The following is a 23,220-nucleotide window of genomic DNA, read 5'->3' as shown; positions in this document are numbered from 1 at the left end:
GTGCCAGCCTGCAGCAACTGGTCACCCTGACGCCCATGTCACCTTATTTACAATATTACATCTGCTTCCTAAATTAAATTTGAAGTTCTGCAGAGCAAAGCCTGTTTCTTCTTACATGTTTCTATCGTGTAAAGCACAGCAGGACCCTGATTTGGACATCTGGGTACTATTACAAAACAAAAAATGAATCATGCCAGTAATAACTAGGACTTGAAAAAAAAGCAGCAAAACTTAGGGTCAGATTTTGGTGTTTGTAGCGTGAGAATGTAAGAAGGGCATCTCCTCAAGCACAGACTGTCTTAATATTAGTACTTGGGTTAAAATAAAAAAAAAGAAAAAAAAAAGAACCCCCAAAGACTGACTTATTTGGGGTGAGGATTACTCTTGTGCAGTATTTTTGTGCAGTATGTTGTTCATGGGAACTCAGAGGGACTTTAAGGCAGCGCTCCAGTATGGAAGTGCTACCCCTGGCTCTGATACCCATGCAGTGAGATAGAAAGGTCAAGCCTTACCCAAGACGGTCTTCTGCACCAGATGTAGAAGTGGGTGCTGAACCGTGGGGAAGAGCAGCACAGCCTAGCCAGCAAAAAAGTTAAAGCCTTCAGCATGTGCGGTCCTTGGGCAGCACCATGCCTTCCATATGCCTGAGGAGTGTTTGTTTATTTACCATCACTTACAGGTGTCCTAGAGCTAGAACAGAGGGAGAAAGCTTCCTTTGGTATGAATCTCTTCATCTCTGAGTTTGGAGGGGATGAAGGGAAAAAAAGGGTAAGCAGAAGCTGTGAATTGAGGAAAGATGAAGGACAAGACAAAGTACTGAGACTGCTGGTAGTTAGAGAAGGCATGTGACCAGCTTAGGAAATCTATTTTTTATTACCCAGCACTAGTCTTCACAGAAGTAAAGCTGTCACTCTTGTCCATGTTTGTTGGCCTGCGAGACTCAACAGTGAGGGCAGACCAAGGCACAGTGGAGGAAAAGGTGCAGCTGAAATCTGAGGCAATGTGCAAAACTGCATTTTTTGAGATGAATGTGGCATCAAAGCTGTTACTGCAGGAAGGAGAGAGGGAGATAACAACGCCAAAAGAGCAAATTTAGGTGCTCAACAGATGATTGAAATGGCAAGAATAGGAGAAGAAAGTATCTATAAATCCCTTTTGTCATTATGCACAGAATAATTTGTAAATACAAAGTTAATTTTTTTATGTAAGGAAATGCTGGAATACAAGTACCTGTGGCCAAAAGACAGGTTCCAGTATGCCAAAATCAAGCTCTGGTATGCTCTTCTAGACAGTTCAGTCACAAATTAGACTGGGCTAACGCAAATGTTAATAATGCATGTATTTAGGCATCTGATCACACCTTATATTTTCTAGACTTATAAAGGAAAGTTAATTCCATTCAATTAAAGACAGTTATGAAAAAAATATATCCTGGGGGGCAAGCCATAACAAATACTGAGATCTTATCCTATGCTTGTCTGTGGCAGAAGCACAGAGTTAAAAAGGAAACCAAGGGGAGACTTTAAAAAAAACCACAGAAAAATTAGTCTCAGTTCACATATTCTCTGGAAGATGTGTCACTACAAGGGTTCAGGATTAATTAGAGTTCTGACACTGCTTTTAAGATAGAAAGCCAAGTATCAGCAATAGTAAAACAATAAGTATTGTATAAAATGTGACTACCTCAAATATTCACAACTACTGTAATGTCCTGAGAGGCCTTTTCCAGACTTTTTGTCCCTATCTTACTGCACATACAACCCTTCTGCAACTGTAGCTCGTAACAGAGGCTTGAGCACCAGAACCTCCTCCATATTGATTTATGGGCCAAAGAAGCGTTGCCCAAAAAGCTCGGGAAATAAAGCCTCCCAGAGAGGACAATAGGTTTTCTTTACAAAACATATGTGCTGAATTTCCATGTTTTTACTCTTCTCTGTGGGTTTCAGTCAAGATGTGTTGCAAGTTAATCACTTTATCATTTTTCACATATGAATATCAAACATCCTGGAAAATAATCTCTTCTAGATTTCATGAAATAACAATGTGCTTTTGCCTTAATTGAAGGGGAAGAGGAAAAAAGAGGAGAATGAAAAAAGAAGCGTTAGTTGAAAATGAAAGACTTCTGCCAGACATTCTGGATCTGCATTTGCAATACCCTTGCTTCAGGGTATTTGGATGTATCCAGAATTTTGATTCAGACCATTAGAGAGACAGAACCCAACTGTAAAAGTCTGAGATCTGAGCAATGCTTAGAGTGTATTTGGATGTAGAGTTTTGGCTGACCTATTTAAAGGGTGATGTTGTGCAAGCGATTACTCCATAATCTAGGCAAGTGCCAAGACGTATTTAATAGAAAAAAAGTAGCCAAGACCTAAAAGTTTTCTCTCTTTTTTTTTAAATAAAGACTGAAAAAAGAAAAGAATTATATACCATGATGAAGAGTTTTGCAGATAACTTCCCACAGAATAAGTCACCATTTCTCCTAGAAAAAAACCCAGTTTTCAAATTAAAGTCAAGGGGGACAGGGGGACACACACAATTTAGGCTTATTTCTGTAAAATAAGACAGATTTACTGGGGTTATGAAACAACTGTGATGGTTTCCTTCCCAGTAAGCTGGAAGAGCTTAGTTAGCCACTACCTAGTGATCTGTTTAGGCAGCTTCACCTTACAGAAGTTCAAAACCATGCCTCCCAGTCCCAGAGCTGTGCTTTATTTCAGTTCTTCTCTTGGACTCTGTACAAAACCCAAGAGGGTTCAGCCGTTATTATTGTAGTCATTATGTTCCTCTGAAACACTGGACCAAAATGCAAGTGCTCTAAGAAGAACTGTACTACATTAGTGTGTTGAACAAGAGAGAAAGTTACCAAGGAAAAGGCATCATCTAAATAAGGGACAAGGAATCAGGATTTTAATCTGTCTTCTGCTAATGATTTCTTTGTGGCCTGGAGGAATATTGCGTATTCTGTCTGCCTTTGCTTCCACATGCTAGCTGCTCAGTAAGGGGATAATGATCTCAAAGCTTGCTGTAAGAATTAGTTAATGACAATAAGCGTGTTGATAAGGTCAACTAGCAGTTTTGTGTAACAAGAAAGTGATCTTGAGCATGAATGAGTCTTTTCCTGATGAAAAGCTGGTGTAAAGAAAACAGATTTAATCAAGAAAAAAATGCCTTTTGGTCAAACCAGAGTGTTGAAAAGATAGAAGTCTATTACTGAAAAAAGCAGTTCCAGATTAGAAATGCAGACAGAGTATACACTGGTAAAAAGCAAGGCCCTGTTTGTAAATATTTGTAAATATTTACATCAAGCCCCAAATCTACTCAAATACAGATCCTGTCTAGCCTCAGAAAATAGGTCAAGTTTAAAAATGTAGTAGTTAACATACGGCTAAGCACTAGCACACACAGATCATCACTGCTAAAATACATTAGGCAGGCTGGCTGGTGCTGAGATGCTTCTCTTTATGGGATGACATATTCATTAAACTCCATCAATGTTTGCAACAGCTTGATGGTAAGGGGCTTATTTTGGTTTCTCTTCTGAGAAAAACACCCCATCATTCCATTCAACTCTCTAGTAAGCTGTAGAGCATACCTGGAGACATAACAAAATTTTAAAAAATACCAAAGGGGGAAAATAATCAACCGAATAACACGCATGTGCAAAACCCATTAACGGTGGGTGAGTGTTGCACAGACAGTGGAGAGCTGGGAGGCTGGTGCTGGGGAAGGCTGTAAATTCTCTCCCTGCTGCAGTGCCACAGTGCCTGACTTCTATTAAATTCTCCTCCTGGTGGAGTGGGAATTCTTGTGTTCCTAAACCACTCATGGACAATTCATAAGTATAATGGAAATTTAATTCACTGAATAAAATATGTGCTGTAAGTTAGGCAATTGTCTCTAGCCTGTTCTCTGAAAGCTTTGTGCATTCAATTTCAAATGATTCCAAAGTCCAATACAAGGATATAACTTTTGATTTCCCCTGGCCCTCAGGACTTTAGAGTCTGAGTACTTTACCATCTGTGGCATATTTATTCTCACAAGACCCCTGTGATGTAGAGAGGGACTATTAAATCCATTTTAAGGATGAGGAATGAGAGCCAGAACAATGTTGGGATCAAATAGGTGATCCAGGCTTCAGTAGAGTATGAATTGAAGCCTTCCTGATCATCAGTTAAAGCCTTAATTACTGCATGCTTCCCCCTCCCAGTACTATCCTTGCTGTGAGGTTTTTCAAGCTGGAGAATTCTGAAGAGTTGGCAAAAATTCTATGAAAAAGATTTATTTTTCTTTTTTATAATCTGTAGGGAATTTTCCTGGAATGGAGGATTGGAATGAGAGTGAAATCTGAGATAAGCGGGATAGGTTTACATCATGACGAAGGTAACTTCTGTGATATCAGTGAGATAGATATTCAAGTGAGGCCTCAAGGAGGGAGACAAAGGGAGAATTTCCTTATAGAAGTGGGAGAAAATATTCACAAGAGTGATGCTTTACACATTTTAGAAGGGTATCAAACTTAAGAGCCCTACATGGCTATTACCCAGCACTGCTGACTCTCCTGTCAGAGCTGCAGATAGGTTTAGTTTTTCAACCTGATTTGTGATCCAGCCTCTGCTGCCCCTTACTGCCTTCTATGAGTGTCTAGTCCTGAAACATACTTTTTATTTAGGCACTAGATCATGTTACACATACCTAAACTGCCATCCATTGTCACTAGCTTTCATTTTTGCTAATTTCCATTAGATATATAGATATATAGATTCTCTAGTTATATTAGGCTGCATTTTTTCATAATGAATCAGAGTATAATGCTTCCAACCCATATTCCTTACCTCTTAGTGTGGACTTCATTATTACTTCTGGCCTCCTTCACGTTTACTTCACTTTCCAAGCCTAATTACTGTAGGTTTACTATCCTTTTCCATTGAATCAATATTAACATGCAATGAGACTAATCCCTGTAACACTGTATGGATAATTCATCACCAGCTTAACCTACTATCATAACTGTTATAACTTTTCAGCCAATTTATAATAATTTTCTAAGTTTTCAAGAAGCATCAACCAAATTCTTCTCTCATATCTGGCTAGATTTCATAGATGTATAGTGTCATAAATGTCACTGATGCTGATTTACATGCTACAATAAGTATCAGAAAAGAGAGGATGATATGATCCCTCTATCTCTCCCCAACTGTCTTCATATGATCATTTCCATTTTTCAATATTTCTTTGCAGTAAGAATACATGAGCAGGCTGCAGACTGTGCAGTACATCAATTGATCCCACTGATGGGGAGTACTGTTAGCCCACAACACATAGACTTAATCTGCAAAGGAAAAAGTTCATTCTTTTCAATGACTTTCCAATTAGTAAAGGCTGCAAAAAACACACAATTATCACAGATTGGATAACTTGTGGCACTTTAACTGCATTTTAAATCAAGAGTGATAAATCTGTACTGTAAATGCTGATAGCTCACAGTTCCACTGGTTCTGATATTCCCCGTATCAGTGTATGCATATTGTATACATTGAGAGCAAATATAACATCAGTCTTGCCACTGTCAGTAATGTATTGCACTGAATAGCACCTCAACTCAGATTCTGATGGGACAGGATTCTACCTGAACAAAATGCCTTTTTTGTTGAATTACACCAGATGGAAGACTTGGAGCTCTCCTGTATTTTGGGCAAAAATGTGAGCATTTTAGAGCTTTTCATGACTAAGTGGCATTTTCATCTCTGAGTAAATTCTTAAACAATTCTAAATATATGGGGTTTTTTCTCTTTTTTTTCTGCTGCTTAAGGTGCTGTTTCTGAGAAAAGATTAAAAAAAGCCAAAAGAACTTGTGGAAAATTAAACATTTATGGATAACTGTATTTCTATTACTAATTTATGTATTTACAAGAAATCCTTTAAACACGTTGAGCAAATGCTAATGCTAGTAATTAAATCCAGCGTCCCTAAATATTCCCATTATTGTTTCATACGAAGACATTTTTCTTAACTTCCCTCACTCAAAAAAGCTGTTATTCCTGGCATGGTATGGTTACCCTATTCTTTTCTAACTTCTCTAACTGTGTTTCAGTGGTGGGTGAAGAATGATTTTTATATGTACAGTGTGTAAAATTCCTTGGGATCTGTCATGATGAAAGGTGCTCTGTGTACAGCACTTATTGTATTTCATCAGGTTATTCTATTTCACATCATGTCACTCTTTTGAAAAAGACTTGCCAAAAATAAAAGCTGTGCAATGTCACCAATTGAGAAAACAGACTTCTTCAAGAGGCAATGTAGCATGCAGATAGCATGTGTCCCCAGGAGCTCAGGCTGCCATTGCTGCAGTGTGTAGGGATGTCTGCAGTTCCACTGTGTCTGGTGTAAGATATGGTGTTTTCTGATTCAAAGTAAGAGGACAATAAGAACAGAATTGGATTTTGAAGAATGCTTAATACATCAACTTTTGAACTAATTCCTCTTCAGAACTATTAGAAATTATCATTTATATTTTATTAGTTTATGCAGTTGGATGTAATTTGGCAAATTATGAAACCATTTGTTAAGTTTTTTTTGCCGGCCTAGCAAAAAACATCCGAGTTCTTAAATAGAAAACTTCTATTTAGTTATTCATTCCTTCAAGAGATAAAGTAAAACCATATGATATTTCCATTTATTTTACTGGAAAGTCAGTGCCTATTTCCTTTAATAATCCTTTTTTCCCCTTCTAGCTAGTTCTTTGTAATAATATAAATTGTATCATGTAGTTTCTGTAAACTTATGGATTACTATTGCAGCTAAAGAACAAATACAATGAAGATCAAACTTAGGATCTGAAGGTTTTTGATAAGACTTGTGACTGTGACTCCTAAAATCCTAATCACACTTAAGCAACTCATGGCTTTCTAGATGTTTCCTAGAACAGTTAATTTCAAAGAAGAAAATTAGACTCAGAACAATATCTAATGGATTTCTAAGTAAAAAAAAAAAATCACATCAACACTTTATTACTTGTTTTGCAAATCTTTACAAAACCAAACAAGTACTACTGTGATTAATTTATTGTATTCCCAAGGCCTCATAAATCTACAGGCATTCTGTGACAACAAAATAACAACTTTTGTTTTGAAGGTTGTAGCTAATACTCTAGCTAACAAACTTTCCTTTCCTTAAGGCTGAGCAGCAGATTTGTTCCAAGCCCTGAGCAAAAGGCAGCACAATGCTGCACTGCCACCAGCACAGACTACGGCTTTGCTTGCAATTTCAGGAAGCACCTTGTGCTTTGGTTACCTCAATGGGGTGAGGAGACAGCAACTGAACCAGGCCTCTGCCCCTTAAAGAGTGTGTTTCATGGGAGACCAGTCAGCTCAGCATGCCATCCCCTCTTCACTTTGCAGTTCCACACTTCCGAGCTCTCAGACGGCCCTAAATTATTTTTCTTATTTTAACTGAAAGGAAAATAAAACCTTTCAGAGATGGATCAGATTCTCTGGTAAATCACAGTGTTCTTTACACAGGAGAGGTAAAAACGAACAAAGGTGATTCTTCACCTTCCTAGTTCTGCCAGAAGCCTGAAAGTGGTCTTTCCTTAGTACAAATTAAAACAATCCAAATGTTGCTCAAAATTAGACTAGGTTGAAACAGATTTTCATAGGCTGCTTTCTGGGGATAGAACTAACTAATAAGTGCACCATGGCCATAATCTGTAGCTATCTACCATCTCTGTAGCTATGGGCTCATTGGTAGCTCATCACCTGCGTTGGAATATGAGCGGTACCTGGATTGCAATTGTTGATGTTGTTGTGTGCAAAGAAGCAGGCTGCACTTTCTTCATAGTACTTCTTTAAAAGCATGACGATGCAGTGCTAACATAGAAATAAAAACCTAGGTCAAAGTAGATACTATAAGTTAAAATAAAAACTAAGGTTTCTGATTTCAGAAACAGAAGCATCTATACCAGAATATTTTACCACAATTTTAGTAAAATCTCACAGGGTATTATTCTCAGCCCCCTGTGGCTGTAAGCACAATGGGTAGACGAGCATTCGCCCTGCATATGCTGCTTGGATTTAAGTCAGACTTAACAGTATCTCTGTGGCATTTTCCCCAGGCCAATTCCCTTTGTTGTTTTTTTCTTTTCTCTTTTTTTTTTTTCTTTTTAACAGGAAAAAAATATATGTCACTGAAGAACCACATGAGAAACAGTTTTAAAACCCTGACATATCCTTCATCTCAATGGAAATGCCCCCAGCGTTTCATCTTAATGAAATTATTGTAGGGTTACATAAAAATGTAACTTATAAGCAAATGCAAGCAAAACCAGAAAAATATACTTGCTACCCTAGAGAGAAGTATATTAAACTCCACTGCTTCACTTTTTTAGAGGGAAATGATGAAAGAGAAGAATACCAGCAATGTAAAGCATTAAGGAAAAAGGTGAGGAGATTCCAGTAGAAGGGAGAAGGAAGTGCAGGGCAGAGGATGCTGAGCAGCTGCCTGCCCATAGGCCTTGTATGGAGTGAGCAAAGATGGGTTTCAGGTATCTGTCCATTCAAGACCAGGGAAGGACAAATCATGTGTGACATACTTTCTTTTCCAAAAAGTTGGGTTAAGCTAGCCCACCACAAGCTTTTGCAAATTGCACCAATTAGGATCTTTTTGGTAAAAGTTTGGGTTCTACTACTCTACAAGAAAAGGCATAAAAAAATTAACTGTCTGCTAGTAACTAACGCTTACTAAATATAAATGGTTAGCAAACACAGTGCATAATTGCAATAATTAAACAAATAAATTCCATATATTTCATATATATTTCATATAGAGATCCTCTTTCAGACCTTGAATGTAGTCTTCTCTTAAGGCTTAATTACCCCACCTACTTCTTACAAAGTTCCAATCTTCCACGAATGGTAAAAGTTTACTTTTAACCCACATTGTTTTTATGGGTTAAACATGAGACCTTAGGAAAAATGCTGGGATAGAAGGAGGGGAAGCCTTTCGAATGTTGATGAAGACTTAATTCAGAACTCAGTTCTTCCAGGCTTTTAATGTTGTTTTTGTTCTGGAAAGACATTAGAGTTATTTAATTCATGTGACCTCTATGCCATTCAGTTTTTCTTTACTATGTTTTCTGTTTTATCTTTTTTATCTGTTACATTTAGAGGTCTTTGTTACTTATCAGATGTGATGTTTAAACTCTACTGTAATTACTGGCTTTTCTTCTTTCTCACATTTAGTTTATTAATGTGTTTATTTACATCAGATTTTTTAAATATTTTGAGAACTCTTCAGGGATTGATAAAAGGCAATTAATATCAACTGTTGATACTGTCTTTTCTTTTTCCTGTGCTCCCAAGATTTTATGTTTAATCTAGATTAAAGGGATGAGAGAAGAAAAGGAATTCAAGTCATTTGGACCAGGATTTAGAATCTAAATGTCTTCAAAGTTGTGCTCAGCTGTTTTGATTTAGCCTTCTGCGGTGACAGGGACCATCTGAGGACTTTGGACTTGGATCTAGGTTTGGATTCCTTGGAAATGAGCCTCACACACAGAGGCAAAGATAAACACACAGACACACACAAATGTTCAGGGTAGGCCCACCTCTAATTGCCCCTAATTAACTGGGCCCACCTCTAGTTGCATATTTATAAAATTAATCTGGTATCATAACAATATTAATAAGAGAATAATCATAGACAAACATAGATGGTCAGAGAAAAATCAGAAAGCCTCTAAGATAAAAACTGAAACACTATTGCTAGACCCCGTTCTCTCCTCTATTTGCCTATCTTATACATGAAGCCAGAATATTCATTCCTTGCATTTAATGGATGAAGTAAAATGACTTCCAAAAAAACCTGAAATTTAAAATGCTAAAAGATGCTGTGTGTCTCTAATGAGACAAAATGGCATGAAAAGTGAGCATGAAAAGGAGTAGAGTGGATCCACTGCAGTTATTCATACACACAAGTTTCAATGCTACAGGAGTCTCAAAGCACTGCAGGACATGCTTTGCAGAAGATTGAAGTCTGTTCCTAAAAAAACATGTGGGTAACAACTGATAAAGCTGACAGGAACTAGAGAAAGCTCTCTGACTCCAGAAATGTGTGAGACTAGCAAGATGCATCTGGTATTGACTAGTAGACAATTACTAAATATTGACAAAATGACAGCTAGATACATGATCTGGAAATACTTAACCAAGAGAGGAAAAAGAAATTCCTACAGAATCCAGTATACTTCAGTCAGCTTTGCATTTCTTCCTTCTTTCAAGCTTCTTCATATTTCACCTTTTCTGTACTTCCAAACTTGTTTGTCACTCCATGTTTAGGGGGCCAATTAAAATCCAAATCAGGATCTGCATCTCATGGATTGGTTTTGAGCTACTGCTGGGCTTCATTCTGTTACAGAGTGGAAGGGCTGAAGTTCAGAGTGATGTGCAGACCACTTATTTGCACCAAGGCAGACCTCATACAGTTCTGAACCCTGCCAGGATTTAGGGGTTCTACATTTCTCCCAAAAGCCCAGATGCATATTCCCATAACTGAAGACTTTCTAACATTCCTTCATCTTCCTCTCTTCTTCTTCCTGTCTTTCACCTCCTCAGCTCAGGATCTCATTTTCTCCTTCCTCTGCCAATGCTGTTCTGCCTCTGGAAACTATTCCATGCCTCTGTTCATCTATGGTCTGTGGCTCCTGCATGTGTCCTGGTTTGGACCTCCACACAGGCCAAGTAGCTTGCTATTGTCAACTCCTCTACAAAAGAAAAATTCATTGTTAGCTCCCCTTTGAAAGACAAGGGGAAACTTTTTACTCAGCTTAACCCTAACACTCCCCTGAAAAAGTCTCTTAACAGACTACTAAAATAGCCTAGTGCAAATACAATTCTAATTTCAGTCCCTCAGTTGAACTAGGTGAATCAGATCTTTGCATTCAGCTTGTGCCCCACAGACTTTGACTCTACATGCACAAAACTGAGGAAGAATGAGAGGGAGAAATGTAGAGGCAAGAAAGTGATGCAGCTGAATCCTGTGTGACACTTATATTCAGGCAGTAGAATGGCCCATGTCACTGCATGAGCTGGCACCACACGTTTACGTGTTGGGACATATGGTATTTAGAGAAGGCTAAATGCAAAAAAAACATGCCGGTCTTTGGTTATAGCATCCCCAGAGACTCAGCCAAAAAGAAAGAAATTATGAGAGGTCTGAAAGAAAGCCACAAAACTGAGTCAAATAATGGAACCACATCTTCTACTATCCAAGGAAGATGCATAAGTAATGACATTTTCTGCAACTGAGCAGGGTTGAGGAAAAATCTGAACACAAAAAGTCCTGTGGGTTAAGTTACTTCCACCTATGGATAAGCATTTTATGGTCCAAACCCAATACCTGACAGAAAGCAAAATCTAGACCATGCCTCAGCTGAAGCAAAACATGATCTCAGTGGGGTTTTTTTCCATTTTAGGCCTGGTTGCAAACTTTCAATATGGCTGACTATGTGAAACTGCAGTCAGAACAGCAAGCACATGAAAGTACGCTGGTATCCAGGATATTAACAGACAGTGACCTGGTTCTCATTTCAAGAATATATAGATCAGAGCTAACCCCATTCAAGAAACTGGCGTAAGGTGGCTATAGAGGTAGTTTTTGTGAAATGAAATTCACCTTCTATTATTGATAACCAAGATTATTCAGTTCTTAGCTAAGGTCCTAAGAAAAGTGCCCTATGTTTTAAATACCCACTTTATTTGTAAAAACCCTCACTTTCTCTTCCTCAGTCAGTTATTTTATTTTACTAGTTAGTAAAGGTCCAAGTTCGAGTATGTGGTCCTGAGCACAGGGATCTGTTATCAACTGAGGTGCAAGAGTTGAAGAAATTAGCACTTTCTGTGGAAGTCTTCAAAGATAATAGACTAAGAAAAGAACTGACTCTAGAAGAGAGCATGGATATCACCCAGTTCAAGCACCTGCTCAGGGCAAGGCTGCTTGCAATGTCAGGTCAGGCTGCTTGGTGCCTTGCACAGATGAGTTTGAATATAGGCTCCATATCCCTTCTGGGCAACCTGTGCTAGTGTCTGCCTAATGCCACTGAAAATAATTTCCTTAGCATCCTCAAGGAGTAATTCCCAGAATAACAGCAGGTATCCAATTATCTTGAACTAATTCAGGGGTCCAATGTTTGCTCCATAAGTACAAAAAACCTTTCCTGGAAGAGATAAAAAAGCCAGTATTTCTTTACAGAAACTTAAAAAATGCATATTGCAGAATTATTCCACTTCATTTTTCCCCTCAAGAAAGTTACTCTTGGAAGAATGGCCCCTTCAGAAATTGATGTAGCTGGAAACCCTAGAGATGCCAGAGCAAAATGAAAATAAAAGGGGTAGATAATGGAGGTACTAAGATTTTTATTTCCTTTGCAAAAATCTGTCACAGAGTAGCCTATACTTTCGTGTGTTACATTCACCAGAATTAGGACAACAAACATCAAAAGAGATGTCGTTGCCATCTAAAACTACTGGCAGTCCATTCTGTTTCAATGCTGAAAAAGTTTCAGTGTTTCAAAAAAAGCAAGGGTAAAAACCGATTATTTTAATGGGCCCTGGCTGCAGAGCCCTGCAATGAGACCACTTCGTTGTCAAGGTCCGTTTAAATCAATTCTGCCCTTGATTCCTTTCCCCCGAGACTGTTAACAGCAACTTTTTTCCCATCACTAAATGTAACACTGATGTAATGGCCAATACTGTTGTTAAATGCCAAAAGCTAAAGGCAAGTGATATGGGAATTACCCAGTTGCAAATTTCACCAAGGAAAGGTACTGAATGTGAAATAATTGCAAAATTTATAATATGTATAATTGCATATTATCAAAACCTAACATTTTTCTGCCATATACTCTGCAAATTTGTCTGTCCCACCAGAGATATTCTAGTTGCCTGGGACGGCTCAGTGAAATAAAGCTGAAGAGTTCCATGGTCATGCGGGGGAGGCTAGTGAATTCCCAGAACATCAGTGACCAAGATGTGCAGCTTCCACCAAAGGAAAAATAGCAACAGAAGCACTAAGGAAAAGAATGATTACCTTGGGGTCACCAGAGGGGGCTGTGCAGCATTTGAGCCCCTATTAGGTTTGTTACAGATCACATTTATTTCCCAGGTCAGAGATCTGAGTACTGAGTCCAAAGGAAATTTCATATCAATTTCGACTTTGGAGAGTTTACTTTTACAGGGAAGCTTTATTCCAGATTAACTGAGTAATCCACAGGCCCTCACGTAAAAGTAGGAGGTTACTTGATATCCTAAAGATTTCTCATCATAACTTCAACACCACCATTTCTAGTTCAACTAACCACTTGTGAGTGTTCAATTTGACAAAACAACCACAGGGTCTAGATTTATTCTCAAAATATAGGCCAATTTTACCTCCCAGGAACCACCCCTAGGTCTGCTCACAATTATGGCCTGTATTTGGAGCTACCAGCACCCTGATTCCAGGGCAGCTGGTGATTTGTATGGACAGCAGATGAAAGGCACTCAACTTCGCTAACTTGCACCTTCATTTCTGTGACAGCAGCATGCCTACTTTTAGGCACAAATTTCTGAACTGTTTCTTTTTTGAATTTAATATTGAGAGAACAATTACATTTGGGTATCAGACACCTTAGGTTCTTCTGAAATCTGAGTTCACTTTTCTGTTCTTAAATTTATGAATGACTAACAGAAGACTTAATCAGTAGTGAGTTTCTACTTACATATCATTGTTGTATTGGCAGCCCTTAGTAGACTCATGAGGAGTTTATTTTGGCATATGCTGCTGAAATGATTCCACTTTCCCACTGCAAGTTCCTACCCGTACCTTCTCTCCTGAGCTGGCATCAACTACTGTGCAGCTGCATGGTGAACTGATACACTTTCTCTGCAAAGTTTTTTTTGGCTGAGGCTAGATGGCTTTCAGCAGTTACCACATTTGATGGTGAGGCTAGCTACACCAGCTGAAAGTGCTTATGGAATTAGAAATGCTACACGTGTACCTACTATAACAACAAGTGCTTTTGTTGGTCTTTTAATACAAAGCCAGTAATCATTACTATCAGGTTGATTGAGGGATATCCACTCATTATCAAAAAAAGCTTAATCACTAGCTGTTCATCTGCAATCCTTTAAAGGTATTATGAATTTTGACAAGACTTGTAAGTGAAAATTCTTCAAAAGAGACTCTAAATGTCCTCACTGAAGAAAGCACATACAGCTGCATGAAACTCAAGCCTGCATACACAATGCTGCACGTATTTAGAAGACAGGGTATGCTTCAAACTTTCAGCTATTTTTACTTCATGCTGTTTAGATGTGTAGGCTTAAGAGCAAGTGACAAGATAACTGCAAATTCTAGCCAGCCAACAAAAAATGAATTTCAGTGGTAGTTTTACCGCTGCATCTAAAATGGAACAGCAAAGAGACAATCTTTTATTTTAATCAATATTCATTTTCTACCTGTATCACTCCGGCAGAATTTGACTGAGGGGCATTAGCTCTCTATAAAATACAAGGTTTGCAGTTCCCAGATCCTATAAAGCTGCTGTACATCAGTAAGCTTCTCTCAAGCTGCTGTGGGTAGCACTTTTGACACACTCCTGAAATATTCTGGAGCATATCTAGACTCATTGTAAAGGTGGGGAAAAAAGGGTTGCTGCCATCTCTGCTTCAGAGCGAACACCAGCAAGAAGAAAGCATGTTCAGGTTCTGCTGCTGTCTGGTAAAAGAGGTTGGAATTCCTTGGTTATCAGTATATATATTCATTAAATACTACTAAAAATAAAAATTTGAGGAAGTCAGGAGAAGTCCAGACTAAGGAAGGAGAGGCCAGAGGACTGTCTTCAGGCTGTGCTGGGCAAAAAAGTGTGACATTCGCTGAAACAAAACCAAAAAAACCCAGTAGCAGAGCAGCATAATTCTACTTGAATATAATTTATACTAGCAAATGGTTGCTTTAGCTGGCAGTTTGACAAAAATTTGCATAACTGCAGTTTGCTGTAGTATCTTTACCAATCATACTACTACCTGATTTCCACGGTGGAGATATCTGGTAAATCATCCGGTAAACCAGATGAGTTTCATAATCCATGGAAAACATGTTAGTGCTTCTGCTCATGGAAGGACTACTCTTTTAGTAAACAGATTGTTGGGTTTGCTTTTTTTCCTGTTAATTGTAATTTTAATTGATATTAAAAATACATCACCAGAAAATCAGGAGCCTTTTAGGAGATTTTAGGCCTTGTATCATGGAACCTTCATGTTGTTAGGACATTTGGATTCAATTTTTCAAATGGTCCGTTTGAATCAATTTACTCTTCTTTGTGCATTGAAGTGTGAAGGAAGAGGAGCTCTTAATTACACAGAAAGGTCCATGCTCTCACTGAATACTTATCAGCAAGAGAGAGTTGTCAAGCAAAATGCCACACATGATTCCTGTTGTTAGTTCTAAATTTTTTCCAGAATCACCACTTCCCAGTACAAGGACTTCTGTGTATTCAAAGCCTCCACTCTTTGTTCACACATGCATGACCATGCATCTGCATTGCTCATCTATATCACTGCTTTCTCCTATCCCACACTGGTGTCATTATTTGTGTGTCACTTTCAGCACCTGGGTCTCCACATACCAAATATGAAACAGAGCTCAACTATTAAAAGTTTCTTATTTAAAATTATAAGCCATGTAGCAGACAGTCCTGCTTGACTAACCTCTACAGCCTCCCTCATCCACAAGCAGGCCACCTTGCAAGAAAAGGAGATAAGGTTAGCCATCTAAAGTCTACATGTGGCACTTGGGGACATGGCTTAGTGGTGAAAATGTCACTATTAGGTTAACGGGTGGACTCAATGATTTGAGAGGTCTCTTGCAACCTTAACAATTCTATGATTCCATGCAGAAGAGATCACTACACAGATACAAGTTGCAAATGCACACCACTTAGAAATTGATGGGACTATTTCACTTTGGCTGTATTAAAGTTATGTGTCTAATCTAGTCCCAGATGATCCTTCTACAGTCAGTGAAACTGTACAGTTGCCTCTAGACAGCAGAGATCCTAACCAGGCTAAGTATCAAAGTTAGATTAGTGTAAAAGACATGAACCACTATCTGAAGATGTCTCTAACTCTTCATTAACTATAGGAGGCAGATAGGCAACAAATTAAGGCTCATTAAATAACCCTTGGACAGCTAAAAGTACATCAAATGACTCCCATCCCTTCTGACAGATCTCAACTCAGAATTTTCCTACAAAAATCACTGCTATTCTAGCTCTGTGCTACAGCTTTAGTTTATAGTATGTTATTTTTCATCCTTATGTTAGTTCTTGTACTTCCTGCAATGACTTTGAAAACTTCTCTGAGTTGTCCACCTAGACTCAAGGGCCTGTGACTGACACACACCAAGAATCCAGCAGTGTTATGAGCTCTACAATTTCCCTCAGGTATGAACACTCCTATAGTGCTTAGGAGTAAAAAAAAAAAAATCCTCTCAGGGTTTTACTCACCAACAAAGCTACATTTTCTGCATTATTCCTTTTGTCCTAGTGTGCTTGCTGAACTCTCAGGTTCTCTATTATGTACGCATCATTAGCTTTGTCATCTTCTCTAAGGACATGGAAATTTTATTTTCAGTAGCTTCACATCTTCTCAATTTTTTAGCATTTCTTCCAGTGCCCAAGTTACTTCTCATGTTACAGAACATGCTTCTGTCTATGTATATATGTTGCAATAAGGACTGAGAACAGAACTTAACACCTTTTCTGTTTTTAACAACCCTGTGGCTTTCTGCTTAGAGAAGAATTTCTTCGGCTTTCTCCACTCTAGCAGACTACACTCCACCATGAGATATCTAATCTTTAAAAAATGGTATTTTGTTTCTCTGTCAGCAGAGGAGCATATTCTTTAAGACCAAGATTAGCACCAAGAACCCAATTTCTCCAGCCCACCCCAAGAGTCAACAGAGAAACAGACTTTTTGTCCACAGGACAGCAACGGAAGCTAATTTGGTTCCTCTGAATCATTCTTTGGAAAAGCCTATGAGTTTCCACTGCTTGGAGTCTAGGAAGACTAGCCTCACTGGACTAAAATGCTTTTGTCAATATACTCTGAAGCATTTTGGAAGTTCCCGACAAGTTTTTCGTTCCTTCAAAACGCTATCCAGTTGGTTTCAAAGAAAGATAACCTTTACATCTCCTTAACGTTGTGCACAGTCACTTCTGTCAAATAACCCTGCAGTCTGCTCAGGTAACCCTCTGATGTAGATAATGTTTTTACAGCTTCTCCCAGGCAACCAACAATAGGACAAGGGGACATGGGCTCAAGCTCTGCCAGGGGAGGTTTAGGTTAGGTGTTAGGAAGAAATTCTTTACAGAGAGGGTTATCAGGCATTGGAATGGCCTACCCAGAGAGGTGGTGGATTCACCATCCCTGGAGGTTTTTAAAAAGAGATGGGACATGGCCCTTAGTGCCATGATATAGTAATTGGAGTTGGATCAGGGGTTGGACTTGATGATCTTGGAGGTCTTTTCCAACCCAATCAATTCTATGATTCTATGATTCTATGATTCCTTACACCATTCACTTTTCTGGTCCCTGAAGAAAACCTCAGGCCTTTGCAGTTTTGATTCCCTGACACTTTGGGAGCTGGGAGAGGAAACGAGGTTGTTCCTGTACTGTATGTTGGTTAATGTTCTTAATGTTCAACAGGGAAAGGAAGGGGACAATCTTGGTCTGGAATTCTCAGCCTAACCCAGAGTCCAGCATCGATTACTTTTTTATTTAAAGATTGTTTAACTTTTATTATATATAATAATTAAAAATACTAAAAATAACCTGATTGTATGCTTCTCTACAAATGGAATTGGTGTTGACCGCAAATTTTTGTGGACTTAACAAACATGAGGCTAAAACCTTTGGATTTTTGTCCTCTTTTCAAAGCTAAGAAATAGTAAAGTTCACCAATTTTAATGAGTATTCCTTCAGAAGCCATTATATAGCCAGGTTAAAAATAATTTTTATTTTATTTCTTTTAAAAACTTAACAGCCCCACATCTCTATGTGATCAAAGTATATTTCAAGACTTCTGTTGCATGTAGAGTTTAAGGACAGTGAAAATATTGCTGACCTAAGCATTGAAAAAAACCTGAAGTTTGAGAATTGTAACATTTAACAGCTCAATCTTTACCTCTGTAAGGATGGAGCGACCATTGATTGACATGTTCATTTCAGAAGCAGATTACACATTGGTCTGAGAATAAGATGTCAGCTGGTGCCCTCATGTGGATTAGTGTGCCATTATATATAACAGAAAATGAAACTTTTAGTCAAAACAAAGCCAGAGAAACTTTAGCATCTCAGATGTGCACACAGAATTTGGACAGCTTATTTAAGGGTCTTTCCTTATTCACTTGTAGTGTAGGCAATACTATATTACTTAGGTGTAAGCAGAATTTTCTACTTGGATCCAGGTTACAGCATAGTTCTTAATGTAAATTAGAAGTACAAAATTGAATTCATCTGCACAACCACAATCTCTACTCCCCCAAACCCCTATGGATTCATATTAAACAGTAAAAGTTATCAAGTGACTTTCATAACTAATCACACAATCTTTTTCTAGGGTTTTGAAAAAATTCAACAGAACATAATCTTTCTTGACAAAATGCCTTTCTTATTTACAAAGAAAGTATTCCAGTTGTCAGCCAGCACAGAGAAGAGTTGAATATGCACAGGGCACACAGGCTGGTAGAAATAGTTCATTTTTTATCAGCTGCAGTGGAAAACATCAGCCAAGATCTAGCCATGCTTTTCTGGAAGTGTGCAAAACAGGTGAATGAAAAGTCTACAACACTTAAAATAAGAATACTAATTCAGTTTTATATACCAACTGCATGATGATGAACATCTGCAGACTGTCAGCAGGGATCCTACCTAGATGGCATGTAGGTAGGTATGAGAATAGAGGATGATGCAAGCTACAGCCCTATCCCTGCCATGGTCAGTGCAGGTACACTTCTGCTGTCTCTGGTGTCACTGTCCCTTGGGAGTGCTTATACACATGTATGCATTGTTGACTCTATTTCTCAAAAATGTTAAACTCTAAGTGTAGAATTAATCAGGTTGCACAGCACTCTACAGAATCAGCTATATAATATTTGCATCTTAAGTGTAAGGAGAAGATTGAAGGCAAACCCTCTAGAATACTTTAACAGATATCAAAAGAATAACCATGTCATATAACCAGAATCTAAACATAAGATAGACTGCTATTTGCATAATATCCTGTCACAATTGTGCTGTGTGTGCCCCCAGGGGCAGGTAAAGATACTGACCTGAAATAAAGATACTAATATGAAATAGTAGTCTGAAATAAGTAAAAACTTCAGGAAAAATTCCATTTTCAAGCTGCGTAATGCAGCTACAATGATTACAAAGAACTGCAAGGCCAGGTAGCTGCAATCTTCTGAACAAGTTCTGAATGACAAGTTCTGAACTGGTGGGTAGAGGTTGACTTCATTTTCATCAGCCACCCAGAGATCTGAGTAATTCTTCAGGAATTCCATTGGCTTCAGCAAATCAATATTGTGAAATGCTTCTTACTTTGTGCAGTGTTTATCATACTTACAGAGTATGATAATTAGAGTGCCAACAATTTAATCTGGGAATATAAACTAACACGAGCGTTTCATGTCTCCCTGTTCTAGGTGCCTTACAAAAGAAGACAGAAAAGAATACAAGCCAATTGAAATACTACAGATGAGAGACATTTTATCTTTCTAAACATAATACCAGACCTGTAGGTTTGATAGCATTCAAAATTCCTTGCCCTTACAATCACTTGGTTACACAAATTCAGGACCTTTGCAGGAAACAAGGCATTTTAGAAAATATAACCTTTTTTCCATGACAGATAACACATTTGATATTTTAAATATTTAGATAATCCAGATCAAATATTAGCCAGGTAGTTTCGCACAAGGCACTTTCAAATATGAGGTTCTGTGGGTTAAAACTTGCACTTTCCCTTGGCATTGAAGTTTGCAGATAGTTTTTACCTTAGCATCAACACTGAATGTCCTAGTGCCCTCTTCCCATCATTCTTCAGAGCGTGTTACAATACTTAATAATCATCCGAAACTCCATCACTAACTTTATTTGAATGATGCTAGTGTGCATGCCAGTTTAATACAACTTTTAGCTATCCTTTTGGGAAAAGGACAGCATGAAAATGAAAGAGGTCATCTCTTTAGGAATACTGTAGTTGCCAACAGAAAAAAAAATACTTTATAGAAACCCTGAAAATTTATGAATTTTTTAAAGTCTCATTTAAGAAGTTACATATTTAACTTACTGCTGTTGCTCAATGAAAATAAAAAGAATTCTTGTAGAAAATACTTGTCCCAAAATGAGACAGTTGAACAGAAAGAGTTGTGTGTCTATGAATTATAGTTCCGGACTGCTTATACTCTGCCTTAAAGCTGTGTATTCTTTCTCTGTACTTGTGCAATGCAATTATATTAGAAGGCCCTCTTAAAACTTGGTGATCTATTGGTTTAGGGAGCTAAAGATTAATTCCAGATGTAGTCATGCTCTTCTAGCCCTTCAAAAAGTAACTACTGCACCATCTGTTTTATAATAGACAATTTCAAAGAGTGCCAAGGGGAATGTTAAATACATTGGTCAAATGGCCACATATACCTCACACACAGGAATCCTAGAGGTCATAGTGCCTCAGACAGATTCATATTTTCACGTTTTTCTCTCCATTGCTCCACTATGGAAACTCAAGGAACAGCCCTCCTTCCTCCCAAAATAGGAAGGAGATATCTTCCAGATTATTACCAGTGTTGACATGTATGAGGGCAAATTCAGACCTGAATTCAGTGGAATGGCTCGAATTCATATTGACTGAGTTATTTCATATACCTGCCTGAATCTTGGATCCTTGTAGATTATTCCAAACAGTTCTGGGTTTTGTGTTTTGTTTTGTGTTTTTTGTTTTGTGTTTTTGTTTTTTTTTTCCAAATGAGGTCAGTAGCTGGAGGTTCCTGATAAACTGATTTCAGACTTGGCTGGTTGCCCAAGACAAATGAAGGGTGCAACGGGTAATGAAGGCTTACTCCAGGTCATGAATGATAATTTTTATTTTTCCTGGGTATTTCAGGAAGCTTGAAATTTAGAAATTGTCTCTGCTTTTCTAAATCCAGCATTATGCATCAATATCTACATCTCGTATGTATAACAAGATGCACTCGGGTTAGCATCAACATGACCTAAATTCTTTACATCAGCAAAACTGGAGTAAAAAACATTCTCTGAAGGTTTCCCAAGTATAAATCTGAACTTCAGAGCAGTAACTCATGATTTATACCAAACAGTCCTGAGAAAAGGTCTAAAATGAAAACAAAAGGAAACAGAAAATCTCCTAAAAATTAGACAATCACAATCTTGTGCAGTCCTGGAGAGACCTTTTCTTTCCTGTGGTGACATTTGGTAAATCATTGGTAAAAAGAATTGAAGATTAACAACATGTCTTCAGTTCATTCCTCTTTGGTTTTTCCAGTGCATCCAGTCATATTTTATACCAATTCTTGTAATAAGTTATTAGAAAAGTAGCTTAGAACCAGCAGACTACTGCACTCCCTTCAGTTTTGCTGACTTTGCTGTGGTTCTCGCCATTCAACATCAGAGGCAGAATCAGTGCCTTAGACTGTAAGCTTAGTGTCTGGGTATACTCCAACTACGCTTCAAAGTTCAAAGTCTGCCGCTGGTAGGTAAGAAAGAAATTAATAGGAACTTTTCTGAAGCAACTGCCAGTTTGGGTAGTGTAAGGGAACTCCACACATACAGTAAGATTTGCACTTTTTCAGTATTAAACATTATTATAACAAAGAAAAGTTGGAAAGCGGAATAGGACACTGCTTTGGACAACTTCATCACAGCTTTTGAAATTAAAGACATCTGAAAGGAATACACTCTGAGAGGCTAATAAACATATTGGTGTGGAAGGATACATACACACCTTACAGCTACAGCAAAGGTCCCATTGTTTAGGATAAGATTTAATTCAAAATAATAGACTCAATAATAATAATAAAACTCATTCATGCAAATCAAAAAGTGTAGTTGTCCCACCTCCTGCTGAGCTGATGTTCCTGGAAGATAAGACCTCCAGAATAAAAAGGTATTTAGGGAAAACTTTGTTTTAGACATTTTTATTACACCTCAGCTTAATTCCTGTTTTTGCTTAAGAACTTTTAAATATTTCTTTTCTGTTTTAAAATGTAGTTAATAGATTATAAGAGTCACAAACACTACTCTATTCTTGTGCTTTCTAGGCACAAATTCTGCCTTTAACTAAGTCATACAACGCAGGGCTGAAGTCTGATCTATTTTTTGAAAAATACTCAAGAATTGGCTTAGTTGAGACATTTGGTGGAGCTCAAAGAGAGAAAATTCAGAAATTAACTCTTCTCTCCTTATTCCATAGTTGTCCTAACTCTAAACTCAACCCTAAATTTACAAATAAATACTTCAAAGCTCACTGTTTTCTGGGCTGACAGGCTAATTTTCTGCAGCTGAGCCCAGCATTCCTCCACTTCACTGTAAACACCTGTAGTACATATTTTCCATGGGAAAAATGTGCCAGCCATTTGCTAGCTACTGGCTGGGTCATACATACCATGTCAAAGTGATCTATTCCATTTAAGATATATAGATCCAAAATTACACAGCCCAGACAAAAAAGAAAGCAATTATTTTATTCACTTGACACATGCTGTCTTCAGGAAAGTTCAATTTGTAACAGTAGTTAATAATTCATAAAAGAATACAGTTTTAAAAAGTAACTTATTTGTTCAGCACAGTAGAAAATTAAGACACAATATACGAACTGGTACAATGATATACATGCTCCGCAGAAACAACTGTATTTCTATCACACATTTTTTTGAAAACGTTATCACTTTTACTTTCATTGCGGTTGTACCTCAGAGGCAAGAATTATTACACAGAAAGATCTGTTTCCTTTCTCAGCCATCTTCTGTAGTTATTTGAGGGCTTTTTTTTTTTTTTTACTGTGTTGCATCCAGCAAGGATGGACGGTCATGTCCCGAGAAGGACAACGAACCTGGTGAACGGACAGGAGCACAAGTCACATGGGGAGCAGCTGAGGGAGCTAGGGTTA

This window comes from Corapipo altera, unplaced genomic scaffold, assembly GCF_003945725.1.
Source record: "Corapipo altera isolate COAL_440 unplaced genomic scaffold, ASM394572v1 61411, whole genome shotgun sequence".
Lineage (NCBI taxonomy): Eukaryota > Metazoa > Chordata > Aves > Passeriformes > Pipridae > Corapipo > Corapipo altera.
The sequence above is the reverse complement of the archived record's forward strand: the minus strand, read 5'-3'. Positions refer to the sequence as shown.